A 19,426-nucleotide genomic window follows, 5' to 3' on the forward strand; every position below is an offset into this window, starting at 1 on the left:
TCCCACTTTGGAGACACCTTTTTTTGTGAAATTATTGAGTGAATCATCTTCTCAAAACATACACGATCTTTGGCTGTGCCGTCAATATACAATGGCATTCTTTCAGTGAACAGAAATAGCGCTAGGACCCAGGGCAGGCGCCGGGGGAAGTCCTGTGCTGCTGGCGGGGCAAGGCAGCACACACACACACATACACACACACATACAAACTCACACATACACACACTCACTCACAGAGCCCTGCTCCGAGAGAGGAGAGCGAGCGCGCGCAGAGAGGGATAAACAGAGGGAGAGAGAGAGTGAGAGAGAGAGAGAGAGAGAGAGACTATAGGAACGCAGTGGCTTGTGTACGCGCGTGTGTGTGTGTATGTGTGTGTGAGTGTGTGTGTGTTGTGTGCGCTCCGTGGTAGAAACGACTGCTGGGGCGGAAATGGAGGGGCTCGGGCTGAGCGCTGGGAACTGACGGAGCACCGAGACGGAGAGAGAGAGAGAGAAGAGAGAGAGAGAGAGAGAGAGGGAGAGAGAGGAAGGAGGAGAGAGAGAGAAGTCTGACAGAGGAGAGGAAGAGTGTGAAGAAGGGGCTCGTCTGGAACACAGAAGGATCCTAAGGTGACTTTATGGTCCTTTCATGGCTGTATGCAGAGGTGTGTGTGTGTGTGTGTGTGTATGGGGAGGGGGGGGGGTGTTGACATGTGGTGCTTTGCTCTGCACTTAAAGGGGGGGTATGTGTGTGTATATATATGTGTGTGTGTGTGTGTGTATGAGTCTCAGGGTTGTTTTTCGACAAGCTAAAAAGGGGGGGGGGTGGGTGTAAAGTGTGTAAGCGAGCTGACCGCTGTGAACTGGAGTGAAGGGATCAAAAGGAGTGCATACTTTTTAGGGAACAGCGTGATCCCATTCCACCGCACACTCTTCCACCAGGACTCAAGTTGAGAGAGAGGGAGAGAGAGAGAGAGAGAGAGAGAGAACAACACTCCCTTTTAAGAAGACAGGGTCCATTTTCGCCCCTTCTCTCTTCCCCTCTCTCTCTCTCTCTTTCCCTCTGTGTGTGTGTGTGTGTGTGTGTGTGTGTGTGTGTGTGTGTGTGTGTAAAGGAGAGTTTGGAGTCTAGCAGGTAATATACAATGTGTCGATAGAAGCCTTGGCAGCCTTTGGTTACGCTGAATGAATTTTCTGTGCTTTTTTTTTGAAGCTCCGACAGATTCGGTTGACACTGAATGAGGCTTGATAAGTAGTAGCAGTTTTGTTTGTTTGTGTGTGTGTGTGTGTGTGTGTGTGTGAGTGTGTCGTGTGCCCGTGAGTGTGTGTGCGATAGTCGGCAAACAGGTTGAGGGAGGCAGATCTGATCAGACGCACAGCAACAGTGGAGAGAGAGAGAGAGAGAGAGAGGGAGTAAGAGAGAGAGAGAGAGAGAGAGAGAGCGTGGCACAGGCTGAGCAGCAGCACATTGGATTACACACAGACGAATACACCACACACACACACACACACACACACATACACACACACGTACATACACACAAGCTCCGTGGCCAGCAGAACAGCTGGGAGAAATGTGTGTGCGTGTGTGTGTCTCAGTGCCTGAGAGCGTTTCTCTTAATGCATGCGTCTGCCTTTGCACGTGCAGGACTGTTTGCTTTTGTGTTATGCTACTGTGTGTGTGTGTGTGTGTGTGTGTGTGTGTGTGTGTGTGTGTATCCATCTAAGGCTGTGTAAATATGTATGTGCAGGGAAGGAATGTTCTCTCTTCTTGTCAGACAATGTGTGTGTCTACCTCCGTCTCCCTGGTCTAGTCTGACTGAGTGGATGGCTTATTATTATGTCTCTTACATAGAGAGAGAGAGAGAGAGAGAGAGAGAATGGGAGCGAGAGAGAGAGAGGGGGGAGGTTTAGAGGAAGGAAAAGCGATCAGATGACCGAGAAAGAGGGAGATGAGGAGATTAATCCAGGAGAGAGAGGTGAAACAAAGAGAGACACAGAGAGAGAGAGAGAGAGAGAGAGCGAGAGAGGGGAAAGATGATGGAGGACCGGAGATTTTAGGACAGCGGAAAGGAAAATGGAAAGAGGGAGCGAGTGGATGGAAAGCGAAGAGGAGGAGACGGAGTGAAGGAGACAGGCTGACATGCTCTCTCCAGGAGTGCTCAGAGTGCTGCTCATTCATAATTCACCTCCATGGCAAACGTTCATTCACATATTGACCCCCCATGGCTGCGCTCAATGAAGTTCTCGCCCCCTTTCTGCCTCTCTCCCTGTCTCTCAATGGACGCCCCCCCCCCACCCCCCCGCGGCGTTCAGTTAGTCACTGCCCATATAGCCCGAGCCTGGGCGCCACTTCACTTTCACTTTGAGTCACTTCACATTCCCACATCTCGCTGTATAAATGGGGAATAAAGGCTATACTGTTTTTCTGTTATGGTTCTTTTGATACCAAATGAGCTTGAATGGTTTTTCAATTGGGAGGTTTGAGTTGTGTAAATTGAATATTGAAGTTGAACTCCACCCTTTTGGTATGGTTAGTGCTTTTAGTAGAACTGTTGTTGGTCTGACTCCCCCCAACAGAGACACGTATATGTTGAGACAGTCCATAATGGATGTATGATTTATGTATGAATGAATAAAATAGTCTGTATTATTAATAACAGCGTCAGACAATGGATGATACGGCATGATTTCTACAAAATCTATGGGATTTTGCCACGTGGCTGAAATTGCTCTCTCTCTCTCTCTCAAACTCTTCAACGCTACAAAAGGACGCTTTATATAAATATCCATACTTCTATAAAGCTATGGTAGACTTACCCTTGTAGGGTATTAAGAGGACACAAAAGGTACGATGTTGAGAGTGTATCTTGGTCTGTCAATGCTACAGAGACTAAACCAGGTCAACCGGTCATTGAAGACTTAAAAGCTGAGGCCCATTCTTCTTAAGACCTTCATCCTCTCTACCAGTCCATTCACCTCCTCTCAGTATTGTACTCTCATTGCCAGCTGATTTATTCTCAGGCTATAGAGATATTAAAGTTGCATTCATCAGGTTCGGAGTGTTGTATCTTTGTTAAGCAGAGTCAGCTACTTTAATGTATTGTTTCACTAAATGTTGCAGTAAAAAAAAAAAAAGCAAACAATACAGCCACTGTACATCTGAAGAGTGAGGCTCTGCTCTGTCTCATTGGGGTAGATGGCACTGCAACTGCCATTGTTAAGGGTTTGATTCCCACTGGATGCACACTAAAAATATACAAAGTCATTGTACTGCAACAGGCTTTGGATGAAAGCGTCCACCAAATGGCATATATTATGTTTAAGAGCCTCTTAAAGAAATAGTTCACCCCAAAATTGATCTCAAAATTCATCTGTTCACTCCTATATCAGTTGAAACACCATTGTAATTTGTACAAAAACCAAAAACAGAGCAAGTTAGCTCTCCTTGTTCCATCTCTCTTTCTACAGCTCCAAAAAAATCATAAAATGTCCATTAAATTTCTCCAACCCAAAGCTTCCGCTACTGTTGGCGCTTTGTTCTAAAACAAAGCATAGCAAGTCAGGAAATTATAAGAGATAATGAGGTCACTATAGGACTTTGGGACCCACAGTGCATGGATCACTTGGCTACAAAAGACTTGGATTATGCTGTACGCGCTGTTTGGAGAAATTTAATGGACTAATGGTTTATTTTTTTGGAGCTGTAAAAGATGGCTCCATTAACTTCAGTAGTTTAGAAGAAGGCTGGAATGGAACTATGGAGGCTAAGTCGGTCACTTCTATCGAGTTTCCACTGACACAAGGATGACTAGTTAATGACTGGATTTTCAATATTCCTTTAATATGCTGGTTCAAGTGGTAAAAGCGGAGTTTTAAATTGCGGTGGAAACGCAGCCAGCCTAAGTGGCCAAGATGGCTTAGAAGAATAATGCTTCTCTGAATCCCCCAGGTTATAATTGTCTTCAATAGCCCTCCTGCTGATCTGAAATGGACTCATTGTCCACAGCGCTGGGCACCTCTACTCAATTAGCCTCTCTCTGCTTAGTCGTGCTGCGCTATTGCTAGTCGCATCCTCACACACTGGCACACAAGCGTGCACACACACACACACACATCCACACAAACGCACGCAGACGTGTGCACACGTCCATAGAGGGATGTGCACGAGCGCGGACACGTACACACACACGCGCACACTGTCACACATACAAAGACGTCAATGTGTGTAAAAATAGAGCTTATAAATGGGGAAAAAGTGTTTTATATTTACAAGGGGTGATGTCATGTTTGGTTTAGATCCATAGCTGACGAATTGGAGGGCAGCTGTGGTGAGTATCAGGCTGCTTAGCTTTTGGCTCAGTTATCTTTTCTTTTTTTTTTTTCATGTGTTGCTTTTAAAAGGAGCAGAGTTTAAGAAAATGCACAGGGGTGAAGTTCATGTGTGCGCTATGTTTGTGTGTTGCGTGTTGTGTTGTGTGCGATGGCGGAGGCATGCGCACGGTGATGCTGCTCTGGTTGCCGAGCAACACAGGAACGTGGGTGGAAGGATTTCCTGTCCTTAGGAAGCTTTGTTTATAAGTGGGGGGGAGAGTGAGTGAGTGTGTATGTATATGTGTGTGTGTGTGTGTGTGTGTGTGTGGATTTCTGCGTGTGTCAGTTTCAGCGGTATGCTTGAGTGCTTGCGTGTGTGTTTTATGCGCTCTTTGCCTCGAGTAAAAGTGCTACAGAAAAGTCACTTAAGACACACACATTGTACTTAACACACACACACACACACACAGTGTGTATACACTGTACACACAAGGAAAAGGCAAAAAAGGCCCTTTCTAGTCTGTTGAGTTTGATTTGCGTTGCATAACTCCTCTGGCCCGGTCGGTTCTGAATGCTCCGTCTCCTTCTCTTCCACCCAAACACTCTCACCATGTCATGGCCCCCGTGCTCAGGCCCGGCTGGCTCGCACTAATGATGTCATCAACATGCCTCATTTTATGTCTCCTCGCACACATGAGATTGCAATTATGCGCACTCGCACTGGCACACGCATGCAAACACACACACACACACACACAAACACACACACACACACACACACAGCATGTCTGTCCTGCAGGCGTTGGGCCCCATGATTACGTAATTGACACTGAGTGAATGGGATGACGTCAGCTTGCCTCTGTTGGCTCTCTTTTACTCTCCTGTCTTTCTGGCTAGCTACAGTGATGTCATAAGTGGATGCAGCCATACACTGTGTGTGTGTGTGTATGTGTGTGTGCGTGCGTGTGTGTGTGTGTGTGTTTGCGTGTGGAGAGAAGAATTACCTCAGGAACCATCTGATTTATATAATATGTTTACTTCTCCCCCTCTTCTCCCTCCCCCCCTTTCCCTTTCTCTTTCTCTCTCTTAAAGTAGAAAGACTTCACGGCTTATAGATACTTTATTGTTCTTCGTTTGTCGCTCTTAGCAACATTAGACGTGTAACAATAGGGCCCCGGCGCACACAGTCGCAGCCTGTCGTGCACGCGGGGCCCCCGGAGGGTGACTTGTCTTTGAAATGGATATCCCAGTGTCTTGTAACAGGTAACTCTATCGCCCCGTTGTCTCTGCGTTCCCCTCTGTCTGCGACCGTCTGACCTTTGTTGATTCTCGCCGGGGAAGCAGAAACAATCACGGGCAGACAGCGGATGGAACGAGGATGAGATTGATGGTGTGTCGTCTGCCTGTAACCACGCAGATATGTGCCAGTTCTTATTTTAGGAAAAGAGAAAACATAGCCTCATGGAAGGAGGAGGGATTCGGTGTTTGGCCTTCTTCAGCACTCAACAGAAATAACTGTTTTTAGCCCCGTGTTTAAGCTATGGGTTTTTAAGCAGAGAGGGGTTGAATAGGCTGCCTGTTGTATTCTCCCAGCCTTGTGGTAGAAACTCTGAACATCAGCCATCTAGCACTGGCTGGGAGAACTGGGACCATTTAACTGACCTGGACACACATGGGCGCACACACACACACACATACTCACACACACACACGATTTTATCTTTCTGCCCTTCTCTCTTGCTTTCTCTCTCTAACCACAAACCCCAAACCCAAAGGAAATCACACCACATAGAGACTTAACCCTTAGTTTTAGAACAGAGTCACTGCACTAAAGCACACAAACACACACACACACACGCACGCACATACACGCGCACACACAAAATATGCAGATTTTCCTAATAAACTGATTAGTATTAGCTTGGCTTTGCTCGGGCCAAACCACACAACAGTCTACTGTACAATCCACTAACCACACAACAGCTTAACAGTGAACAGGACAATTTGATACCACCACACACACACAAACACGACACCAACACATACACACACAAATTAGAGAGTCACATGACACATAGAGCATCGATGATGTTCAAATGATATTCAATACAAAATAAACAACACATGGACACAGATACACACCTACTGTATACACATGCATGTACACACACACACACACACACACACACACACACACTCACCCCCCACCCCCCAGGAGTCTCAGGGTCTTAGTCAGCGTCTGTGTGTCCGTGCGTGGGCCTGTTCCCTGGCAGTGTGAGGGGAAAAAATACCTTCCCATATGATGTAAACACCAAAGTCCCTGCGTGTGCGTGTGCATGTGAGTGTGTGTGTGTATGGGTGCGTGCATGTGAGCGTGTGCGTGTGTGTGTGTGTGTGACTGGGATTCTCTGGGATAGGATTCTCTCTCAGTCACCGCTTTTTATGTTCCCTGTGACAGTTTTCCGAACTGTTCCACAACACTGTACAGTTCTTTTTAAAGATTAGTTTCTACGGCATTTCTGCTTCGTTCCACATCACACAGTGGAAAAAGACAGGAGAGATGGGGGAAAGAGAGAGAGAGAAGAGGGGGGTGGGGGGGTGACATGTGACATAGTCAACTAAAATAAGGAAAAACTGATGTCTTTGTTTTTAATAATACTTACTCACTTATTGATTTTAGGATTGTTTTAGTGTGTGTACAGCACTTCTTAACTCTGTTTTGAAAAGCTATACAAGTAAAGTTCATTATTTTTATTATTTTATACAAAATATTGAGCCTTCAGGATGCCCCACATTATTCAGTTTAATATGACACACACACAGTATATATTACATACATGAGAAAATGTCAAACAGACTGTACTTACAGTGTCGCAGACAAGCCCTACCTTAAGTATTGTAAGCTGAAATGTCTCAAATATTTAAAGCTGTACGATACTGTTTTAGCACATTGGCGGCCCCAGATGGCTGTGAGAGGTAACTGTTTGAATATTGAGGACTTCGCTACCCAGAAATGATGTAATATGATGTCAGTAAACTGTACACAGCAGGCTCATGTTTACCAGCCTGGCCAGTCTGTGACGCTTTATATCAAAGCAAAACCAAAGGAACGAGAGAGGCAAAAGATGTAATGTTTTCGACAAAAGGTGGAAATGTCTTCCTCTCTGGATTGAACACTACCTTGCGGCTCTTTAGAAGCAAGTTTTGTATTTTGCTCTTAAGTTTAGATATTTCATACCTGGCACTAGAATTTAATTTGGGGAAATAGGGCAAATCTGCAGTGTCTCAATTACGGAGGGACGTTCTTTTTCGCTGCAGTCTGAATTTCTGATTTATGCTGATAAGACAGATGTATTTTTACCTAAAAGTCTTGCATCATGCAGCTTTAAACTATCCAATGTGTACTTCACTTCACTTTATCTTGTAAGACATTTAAACAGAAACATAGAACACAAACAATCTTGAGAAAAATCACTACCCTAAAAATTTAGTACGATTAGCATTCCTCAAACCAATGGGCATCACTTGCTGCAAGCTAACAAGCTAGCATGTCGCTAGCTGTACCCTTTGGTTTCAGTGAGGAGTGCTAACAATGCTACACAGATTTATTGCTGTCTACTGTGAAGGGCTAATACAGAAAAAAAATTCTCCACAAATGTCGAGTGCCAGGTGAAGAAAAATAGTCAACATAGTCAACATATTTCTGGAACTGGATTCAAATCCGGTCTGTTACACACATAAGAGAACATATTGGAAATTGTATGTGTAATGTGTTTGTTGCTAGGCAACTTTGTCACGATACCCTTGTGACCTTCCGACCCTGCCAAGTCTGGTGTTACTGTCCCCATGTCACGCGTGTGTGTGTGTGTGTGTGTGTGTGCCATCTGAGACGATTGCTAGTCTGCCGCATAGCAACTGCGAACAGCTGTGATTTCACCGTTGCTTGGACATGAGTGTGTGCGTGCGTGTGTGCGTGTGTGTGTGTGTGTGTGGCTCTGTTCGTGTGTGTTTATGTTTCTGTGTCTCTGTGTGAAGTGCAGTCACCGTTCATCTATACACACACACACAACAACATAACATGGCACACTGTCACACAGCGCGACAGCAGCATAGACTCAATCAGCCAAAATGCCCCCCACTCAACCCTGTTGTCGACTCGCTGCCGAAAATAGAGCTTGGAGGGAGCAACGGAGCAGTCATCTCCCTCAAGATCCAGTCATGTAAAATACTGTTATTCAAACCTCCCTCCCCCCTGTTCAATAGTCTTATTCATCTCTCTCTTGACTGCAAAACCAAACACGCCTTGTCTTCTGCTTCCTGGCAGGAGCCTGTGTGTGTGTGTATCTCTCTGTGTGTACACGAATGCTGGTGTGCATTTTCTCTGCTCTTCTCCATAAGAGGAACGTCCTTGGCCTGTCCGACCTGCATGCTCCCACTGAGCCCTCCGTCAGGCAAGTAGGGCGGGCTCTCCCGCGCCCAGAGAGCCAATCAGAAAGCCGGCAGCTAATGACATCAGTTAGCGGAGGTTCTTTGAGACCGGCCCCTTGAGGTGATTCGTTAGAGAGAGCGCTCTTATTGTTATGATGATTAAGTGTTATATGAAGGGCTATCAGAGGAGAGCCCCTTAATGAAAGTGGAGCATGGAGAGCAGCAGCAGAGCTGTGGAGAGACACAGGGAGAGCAAAAAAAAGGAGCAAGAAGTAGAGTGAGCGTGAGATTGGAGAGAGAGAGGGAAAAATAAGATGAGTATGAGGTAGGAGAATGAGAAAGAGAGAGAGAGAGAGAGAGAGATGGGGGGGGAGAGAGGGAGAGCGCAAGAGGAAGAGGCTGAATATTCAGCAGCTGCGTCCAGACTTGCTGACTCCGGGTGTTCATGCTCTGAATGTACCATGAGAGGGAGAAGGTCTTGCAAGACCGCTGTAAGAGAGTAGAGGGGAGAGAGAGAGAGAGAGAGAGAGAGAGCGAGAGAGAGCAAGTGCATGTGTGTATGTGTATGCATATACAGTATGTGCATGTTTTGTTTTGATGTGTGTGTGTTTGTGCAGGTATGCAAGGGTGCGTGTGTGTGTGTGTGTATGTTCAAGTGTAAACACCGGAGTTTCCCCCTCCATTTAGTAGCTAGGGTTGGACACCCTGCCTTAAGGCAAAATTCCACCTTCAGATTCTCTCACACTGTTATATCATCAATCTGTGACGTTCAGTGCATTCCAGGATTCATTTTATTTTTATTTATTTATTTTGTAGTGAAGCGTTGTAATTTACCTTTTTGTTGACCCACTTTCCTTCAACTGGCCTCATCTACTTCTACTTCACTTAGTGATTTCCTACATTTCCCAGAATGCCTTTGGACAACCCCCAGAGAACGGGCGTGAACTTGTTTTTCAGCTGTTTGTTTGCGTGTAGGTGGCAAGAGCAATAGCGATAACGGCAGCAGTAGCAAAGCAAGAGCTTTTCCAGAAATACTGAAGAGTCGCACCCTTTATGCAAACCACAACATGTTTTGTGGCTGCATTGCATTGTGGTCTATGAGGCTACTGTTGGTGGAGCAGTTGGTATCTCTGCCTCTTCTCTCCTTGCATTTTTCTGTGCATGATTGTTGAATGTTGGTGCAAAATGGTGAGTCTAGAAAGAAGCCTTTGGTCTTTGGTTCTGAGGAACTCACACCAAAACCTGACATTTAACACTGGCTTTAGACAGTTGAAAATGTATCTTCTATTAAACTTCATTGTAACTGCCCTTTAAATATCTTGTGACGTCAAATCAGCTACGTTTGGCCAGTTAACCATGGGAATAAATACACACCACCAAAAAACAAAATGGACCCAGAAATCCAAGATTTTCCCTTTAAGGAGCTGCCAACCCACCTAAAAGAATTTCATTAGTATGAGCTTCACTGGAGAGTTTTAGTGTCCCATCGTCTAAATAGAGGCTTTTCCACCCTGGCAAGAATAAAATTCCAGGGGAAACACTGGTAAACATGATTGTATTTGTCCATCTAGTCCTCTGTTTGAGTGTTTTGGCTTACCTGGGCAATGGCTGGTAAACTAAAAAAATTTACCTGCCAAGAATAATTTTTACCAGACAAAATACTACTAGAAATTATACATAGAAATATGTCACCCTAGTCGTTTCCAATGCCATTTCGTGTGTAGAATCAGGTACCGAGTGTTAATTTAAAACTTGCTCACTCACTTATACAATGGAACAAGTTTGTAATTCACTCTGAAGTGCAGCAGAATTCAAATTACCAGAGAGCATTTTGAAGCGTAGAGTTTCAAAGGTTATGAACAGGCAAAGACAGAAGACTGTACTATATAACCGAGGCATTCAAATGTTATCATGTAAAAAAAACTTCCCAGCCAGTGTAGCAGGTGACCCTTATTGATTTATCCGCCAAAGACACATTTTAACAGCATTTTGGTGCTTGGCGGGTGGTAATTTCAGCCCCTGCTCCAGAGTGTTGTGAGGTCAGGGGGAGAAGTGGAGAAAAGAGGCTGCAAGATGAACTGCAGGTATGCAACAGGAGGTTTGAAGCGACTTAGTTGAGAATGTGGAAAGAAAGCTAGAAGCACACGCAGTCGACACATTTAAGCTCAAGCAAAGCTCCGCCATACATCATGTCATGGCATAGTAAAGGGTTACAGGATTATAGGGAGATAAAGCATCAATTGTCCCCCCATTTTCCCTTAGAAATCTCTAGCTAACAAGGAGGCTTCAGCACATATTTTCCGCCGACAGGGAGGATGCCGGCCCCCCTCCTTCTCCCACACATCACCCCTGGCTAGAGGAATGTAGCGGAAAACGAGGGACTCGAGATAGAAGATCCTAATATGAACCACATTGTGTGTTGTTCTCCTGTTTCCCATCTCCTGTGTTCTTTGCGTCGGGAGCGAACAGCCTTTGATGAATATCTACAAAGAGATTTGAGCTTTATAAAGAGCGTCAATTTGGCCTGGTATGCTATCTTAAGCCCTGTAACTTCTGAGTTCAGTGCACTCAGACAGTGAGGCAGGAGAGCTGGACTTGCTTCAGGTCTGCACACTGAAATGGAAAGTTGGGGATTTTTAGAGGCCTATCTAATCGACGACTGACCATGCCCCATTTTCAGACTAGGGTTGGACCGATATATCGGTTTGCCGATATATAAGGCCGATATTGGCCTCTTTTTAAATATCGGATGTTGACCATGCATGTCATCCACTGCCAATAATCATGGAGGTTAACATGGAGGTTTCTCTCTGACCACAGCTACAGAAAATCAGCCTGTAAAACCTCTTTTCACATTATTTGTTCAATATCATTTTAGATATTCTTCACTTAAAATTAAGTAATCAATCTCACCCTGCCTTAAAGAGCTGCTAACCCTAAAAGAATTTAGGTAGTGTGGATTTCAATGAGTTTCAGTTTGACATGATGGTCTAAATGCTGTTTCAGAGGGTTTTCCACTCTGCCAAGAATATTTTTTTTCTCGGGGAAACATGGAATACTGCCATGAAAATTGAAAAATGCATAGATATTGTATATCGACACAAAATATAGGCAACTTCAGTACAAAAATATCAGCATTGGCCTTGAAAACCCACATTGGGAGAGACATTTCACACAGGTTTTTTTGTTTTGTTTTGTTGCTTTTTTGAGCAGCAGGCCATTGCATTCAAGTTGTGGTAATAGTAAGAAAACATAATAGAATTGCTTAAACGGGCTCATATATGATTTTGACACGCTTTCAAGTCCTACTGACTTGCACTAGTATTGCTAACTGCTAACAGGGGGCTGTTTCCAATTCCAGGAATTCCTAAAGAGTGACCCATTATGCTTCTCTACGTCTCAGATTATATCAGAGTATATTTTTGAATATCTATCTGATATATCTTTGTGAGTTCCCCTTCTGGGAGGCTCCCTCATCCTGGTTATCTCTCTCTCTCCCTCTCTCTTATCTCATCCCACCTTCTCCTTTCACTTCGATCTATCTAACATCTCAGTTGTTCTCTCTGTGCAAGTGTGTTTGTGTGGGTGGTATGGGTGAATTTGTATGTGTGTGGACATGTGAATGACAGCATGTATGCATGTGTGTGTGTTTGTGTGTGTGTGTGTGTGTGTGTAACCATGGATCTGGCCCTGTCTTTCTCTTGAGTTCCACATCTAATCACGGCACCATCATCCCTCATCCCTAATTCTGTTGGCAGGGCCTGTCAAACAGCATACGCTGAAAGACGGGGTGACTTTGAAATGCTGCTAATGACCCTAGGATATCACCAGCCTCTCTCTTTTACTCCCTCCTCACACTCTTTCTCTCATTCTGTATCTCCCGCTTTCTTGTCCACTCCTGTCCTTTTCTATCCCTCGCGCTCTCTCCTCTTGTTCAGTCCCATTCGCTGTATCTGATGATGGGGAAAAAAACAAGGGAGAGGGTGTGAGAAAGAGTGATAGCGGGGGAAGAAGGATACATAGTAAGAGAGGTGGGCTTTTCTTTTTCTGGTCATGAGAGAGAAGAAAAGGAAGGAGAGGAGAGGGAATGAATGAAAGAAAAGAGAGAGAGGGTTAGGCAGAGAGAGAGAGAATTGGATGAGGACAGGGAGACAGAGTTGGAAACGGTTAATGCGAAGAAGAGCTTTTTAACGGTTATTTAACCAGTTAGTCCTAGAGATTAAGAATCTCTTTTTTTCAAGGGAGACTTGGCTGAGAAAGCAGCATCAAGACAAACATAAAAGTTGCAGACAAATAACGCACAATGTGTGTACAATGTGAAAAAAGCAAAAAACAATCAAAGTCACGCAGAAGAGAGTACTTAATAAGCACTCCAATAGGCAATACTTCAACATCAAACCAGCAGGCTCATTGCCAAACCTATTTAAATCTTGACTAAACAAAGGAAAGACAGCTCCTTATTGAGTCTGCCACAAGAACCTTCATTAACAGTGTAAACTCACCAAGAAAGAGCAGCACTTTCGGCTGTAAATAATTTTGCAGCGAGTTCCACGAAGAGGGAGCAGAGTACATAAAGGCACTTTTGCCTAATTCAGTTCTGACCTCAGGGACAGATAACGAAAACAAATCCTGTGACTGCCAACAGTAATTTCCTCTAACTTTTTTTTTTAACAGATATAAGAAAACAAACAATCAATAACCAGACCCAGAATGGTGTTTTAGATAAAAATGTACCAGTGAATAAGTCTGCCAGTGGACAGCGCAGGCCAGTCGACCCAAATATAGAAGGCACACTGGTGAGAGAGAGAGCTTTACAGTCAGTAATAACCCATTGGGAGACATTGGGAAGTGGCATGTGAATATAAAACATCAACTTAATCAAGTGCTAGGATGAAAGTGGCAACCGATCTGCAAAAGAAAAGAAAAACACGACTTGTTCCTTAAATAAAATCCTTATCTCTGCTTCAGTTTCTCAGCAAGGTGAAGAAGAAGAAAAAAGCAGTCACCAATTGAAACTCCCATTCTAGCATGATTCAACAGGCTCAATTACTTTGCCTTCCATAGGTGGATAAGATTTTTTTTTGGCCTTTTTTTGGCCTTTTTTTTTTGAGTTTGTAAACATCATGAATTTTGTTTTGTCAGCATTCAGAACACGTTTCGGTTGACATAAGGTATCTTGTGCGGTGTTAAAACAGCTTGCGGGAGTGGGAGGGAGGAGTGAAGGATGTAAGCAGAGTTGTGTCATCAGCAAGAAGAAAGAGAGAGCTTTAAGTATCATCGGCAAAGGGAGACCAGAGAGGAATATATAGGCTCCTGACAAACGGCAGCCTCACACCCCTGTAACCCTTCTCTCTACACTTGTTCAAATTCCAATAGGCTTTCTCATCCGAAACGGAGCCTAACACGGTTTTTCACTCCAATCGCCTCTCTCAGCCAAAGTTGAGCTAATATCTTTAATTCCGATCCGCTTTCCTCAACCAAATATGAGGCAATACGCTTTCTGATTCCAGGCTGCTATCACAACCAAGTTTGAGGTAATGCACATATTGATTCCAATCTACAGTTTTCTACTGAACTTGCAAGAGGCTCAAAGAGCAGAGAGAGAGTTTAGAGAGAGCCAGAGAGGGGCGGACCTTTGGAACCGGACGGGCCCTTCCAGTGGTTGTTGCCATGGTTTTTTGTTGTCGGGACAAACCGTCGGCCAGTGGCTGAGAGCCTGAGCTGCTGTTTGTTAAAGATAAGTGGTGAAGCCAGAGGGGAGAGAGAAAGGGAGAGACAGACGGACACAGAGAGAGAGAGAGAGAGAGAGAAAGATCCCTGCTTCTTTTTTTTTCTATTGACTGCAGGACATCCAGCTTTTCCAACTGAAAAACACTCACTATCTCAAAGCTTCATCCAAACCTTCACCCTTCTCTCTCTCTCTCTCCTTCCTCCCTTCTCTCCCTCTTTTTCTCTCACTTCCCCTCTTTCTCCCTCACTCCCACCCTCCTCCAGATAGTTCAAGCCTCCCTGTTTAAACAGTGCAGCAAGTCCTCCTTGCGTTTTTCTGACCCTAACCCCCCCACCACCCCCGTATCAAAGCTCCATTGGCTGTGCACTGGCCGCTTTGATATCGTATAGTGTTTCTGGCAGTCTCCCTCTCTCTTTCTTTCTTTTGCTCTCTCTCTCTCTCTCTCTCTCTCTCTCTCTCTCTCTCTTTTCCCACAATATTGTAAAAGAGCACAGAGCGCCAACAGGGACCTGCTCACTGTCAAAGAGAAAAGACAGGGGGCCTTAGAGGGAGCGAGGGAGGGAATGGGCCAGGGAGGGAAGGGTGGAAGGAGGACAGGAGGGAAAGGGGTAGAGTGGTGATGGTGACAGAGTGTAGGGCTGCAACTAATGATTATTTTCATTATCAATCAATCTATTATTTTTTGGATTAATTGATTAATCATTTAGTTTATAAAATGTCAAAAATAGTGACAAATGCCCATCACAAGTTACCAGAGCCTAAAGTGATTCTTAATTTAGTCTGACCAGCAGCCAAAAAAACTTAAATGTATTCATTTTATAATGATATGAAATGGACAAAAGCAAGCAAATCTTAGTATTTGTGAAGCTGTAACCAGCCAATGTTTGGTATGTTTACTTGAACGACTAAAATGATTAATCGATTACTTTTCTATTGAACGACTAATCATCTAGTAATCGTTTCAGCACTAAGTGCGTACGGTCTTTTGTCTTTTAACATTATTATTGCTATAGGATCTAGTAGTAGTAGTGGTAGTAGTAATGGTAACAGTAGTTTTTTTTAACATGCTTCGGTAACATGTCAGATGTCATACCAGCAGAACAAACTGACTTGAATCAAACTGAGTGAGCGAGAGAAGTCCGGAGTGACGGAGTGAGGAAAGACCGAGCGACTGAGCGAGCGTGTAAATGAGCGAGCGAGCGAGTGCACACTTGTGTACATGCTTGTGCGTGCATGAACGTGTGATCGAATGTGGGTCCATGGTGTGTCATGGCCATTACCATGGAAGTCTAGGGCCCAGGGCCTGGGCTTTTTTAAGCTTGACCTGACTGTTGCAGTCAGTCTGCCCCCCCCACACACACATACACACACACACACACACACACAGACACACACACACGCACACAGACACACACACACACACACACCCTCCCTGCACTCCACCAAGAGACCTCCAGGCTGCACACTCACAAGTCACCTTCAACCGTCCACACTCGCAACCTCAACGTGCGTTTGTGTGTGTGTGTGTGTGTGTGTGTCTGATTGTTCGCCATCCTCAGAGAGCGAGGGAGAGCGTGACTTCATGATCGTTGGCTGCTGATGAATCATACCAAACTTACTCTCTGTTTGCCTGATGCAAATGTCTGTTTGCTTTGTTGGTTAGCCTACTATGGAGGGAGGCTGTGTGTGTTTGTGTCGTCTTGGATTATTCACTAGCAATATTTGATTTGGTAACACTTTATTTGGATAGTCCAATGTTGATATTCAACTGTCAGGTGTCAAAAAGCAGATGTTCAGCAGAGTGTCACTTGTTTATTTGTTGCATCTCTACAGACTATGTAACCCTAACTCAGACGTTAGCCTAACCCTAAACCTAACCCTGACCCTGACCCCATTATTAAACCTAAACCCAACCCTGACCTAACCTGACCCTATTTCTAACATCAACCCCAACTCTAAGATTAACCCTAGTCCAGACATTGAATATCTACTTTTCACACAATTATGAATATCACTTGAAACTCAGTAGACATTATAGTCAGTTATTACACGGCTATGTTGAATACTCAATCCTGATTCTGTTATTTCTGAATAACAGACCGCTGCTTTAATTATTATATTATATGTACTATTATTATGTATTTTTTTTAGCAGAAGCTTGTCAGTTACTTGAACTCATTATAAAATCATTTTAAATCAATATTTTGCTCCAAATGATTAATGCCTTTGGTAAATAGCTGTGTAATAAGCAGGATAATGTACAGCCAGCTGGTCATTATTGCAAAATAAGCTCCGACAGGGTGATTTGAGACCCGACACGAAGCGGATGTCTGTACATTATCCCTTATTTGATAGGAAGTTGAGTATCAACATTGGACTATCCAAATAATGTGTGACCTTTGATTTTCTTGCACCGTGCAACTTTATTTCTGAGTTATTTAAAGTTGCTAACGTTTTTTGTTACAGTAATATATTGCTGTGAAATTAGCTATAATGGCACATTGTAATGCTAGGAAAAAATAGAGCCGTTACAAACAATAGCCCCAGTGATCTGCCGTGTGCTTTCATTTTTCAATTTGAGAGTTGAGCTCAGTTCTCCTAAATATATATTATGTGCTTATTTTCTGCTTCATTGGTTAGCTAGTAAGTGGGATAAAGTGGGAAAGAGAGGGGATGGCATGTGATAGCAGTGCATGCTCTGAACTCACAATGTTGCAACTTGCAACACTGAGCCTTGACCCACTTCACCATGTACTGTAGTGTTTGAGTTTCTTGTACTACAACATACACAACATCTGAGTTTTGAACTTTCAGTGTATCTGTTTTTAGGCGCTACACTGTAAAAACTCATAGTGCAATTTAGTGAAATCAACTCATCTTTATCCATTAACACAATGTATATAGATATGTTTGTCAATTTCAACTTACACTTTCAACTGCTAGTTATGAGCTTCATGACTTAAAATCATGAGTTTACATCTTGAGACTTAAAATGATGACTTTAAAGAACACCTTATAAAGCATTCACTAAACTCACTGTTTGTTTATTAGCAGACTTCCCAGTATGCATTGCATTCAGTTTATCTCTCCAGAAACTCTTCCTTCTTCTGGTTTGAATGAAGTTACAGGATAGAGACTTGTTATGTATGTATGTCTGGTGAATCATAGGTCAATTTCTGATAAAAAAAAAAAAAACATGATAAAATCTACTATCTATCTTATGTATCTGGGAATTCACAATCAAGTAAGTTTCTCTCTGATGCACATGGCAAGTACAATCCACTACAAGTAAGTGTATTGCAGCTGCATACTATATGCTGAGCTGTGTATTAATCATGTGGTACAAGAGGAACTTGAACTTAAACCTAGCAAACCTTGTGAAAAAATAAATAACACTGGATTTCACTTAATCAATTAATGCATTCAACTTGGAAACACAAATCAGCATGACTAGACACTTGTTGATTGAACTTATTGTCTTAAGTTCATTAGTTAGCTTTTCTACATTAGAACAACTAACTAAAGATCTTTGACCTAACTATTCAGTACTACTTCAGTCAACTCACAATTTTAAAGGCAGCAAGGAAACTTAGGTTTTTAAGTTGAACAGCCTTAATATTTTTTACAGTGTACAAATTAACTGGCAGTCATTTCCAGTAGCTTTCCATATCATTCCCTGGCCTGTGGCTTTTTAGAACGATACATATTATACTATATTATACATACGATACATATTATACATACTGCCCCCAGAGATTTGTGTAATATTAAAATCGAGTACGATTCTTTATTGTTTTGAGCCTGTTTTTTAGTTTTCGAATGCCTGCTTTGCAAGTATAAGCCAGTCAAGTCTTGCTATAGTGAATTTCTGTCTTCTGCACAGACCAAACCAATCCTTCGAGGGAAAGGCACAGAAAGCATGCATGTTTGTGTGTGTGTGTGTGTGTGTGTGTGTGTGTGTGTGTGTGTGTATATGAGTTGCCAGGCAGCCGAGAGCAGCAGCTAGGACCAGCGGGGTCAGCAGAAGTCCTCTGGGACACCCTGACCCTTGACCCCTATTCCATAACCCTTTGCTGCTGCGGATGACATAAAAGAAAGACACAGTCAGACCTTATAGGATGTGATTGGTCCGGCACTGCTTCCCTGGAGCCCTGATATTTGTCGTAGGGAAAAGCAGGAAATATGGGGGGGCGGGGGGGGGGGGGGGCGATTTCATGGGCTGAAAATGGAGAAAATCACAAGGCTTCCTACAACCGGTGTTGACATATATGTAGCAGAAGTTATTATTTTTCCAGTCTCGTGGAGAGTTCTCATTTTCTCATTCTCTCTCGCGCTCTTCCTCTCCCCTTCCATCCATCCAGAGTATGTGTAGGAGGGATAAAGGTCGTTCTTTTGTCATCAAAACTCCAGATTAGTTTTGCCTCGGTGCATCTGAGTCTCTGCTTTATCACTGTGGCCAGAGGAGCCACAAGGTTCAGCTCACCCCTCTGCAAAGTAATAACTCCTACCAGCTACTATTCCATTCTTCCCTGCTATCTCCTATACTACTATTACTACTTCATTCTACCTCAATGAACCTTTTTTTTTTCTTTTTTTTTTTTTTTTTTTTTTCTCTGTGGCAGGCTGGATTATTTTCATGGCATTGGCTTTATTGGGCTGTATCCACTATACACTAGACTGACAGGGAGGAGAGGAGGAGGAGGTGACAGCGACATATGTCATGAGCTGCGATCAAACTGACAAAGTTGTAATAGTATGCTTTAGTCCGCTGAGGCCCAGAGCAAAGCTTGAATGCGCTGCTGACAGAATGTCATGAGCCTATCTTGGTAGTTTTATTTGAATCCTGCTGCATTCATGTGTTTTGGGGTTCTGTAAATTTGTGACTTGGAGTCGGATAAAAATTTGATCCTATAAAGTTGCCAAGTTGGGCTGATATAGCACCAAGCAAGATCCAGACTCCCGTGCAGTTTTACT

At 43.6% G+C, this 19,426-nt stretch overlaps 1 protein-coding gene across 1 annotated transcript in view; it reads left to right on the forward strand.

The window, feature by feature from the left end:
• The first annotated feature begins 284 nt into the window (after positions 1 to 284).
• The window catches only part of ches1 (checkpoint suppressor 1), a 49,300-nt gene continuing 30,158 nt past the window's right edge, over positions 285 to 19,426 (forward strand). The window contains exon 1 of the mRNA XM_071531081.1: positions 285 to 609. The gene's annotated coding sequence lies outside the window, so the exon portion shown is untranslated. The remainder of the gene's footprint in view (positions 610 to 19,426) is intronic.

This window comes from Centroberyx affinis, unplaced genomic scaffold (assembly GCF_046629955.1).
Source record: "Centroberyx affinis isolate AG114_WGS23_722 - 3 ecotype Tasmania unplaced genomic scaffold, CSIRO-AGI_Caff_v1 ptg002030l_1, whole genome shotgun sequence".
NCBI classification, from domain to species: Eukaryota; Metazoa; Chordata; class Actinopteri; order Beryciformes; family Berycidae; genus Centroberyx; species Centroberyx affinis.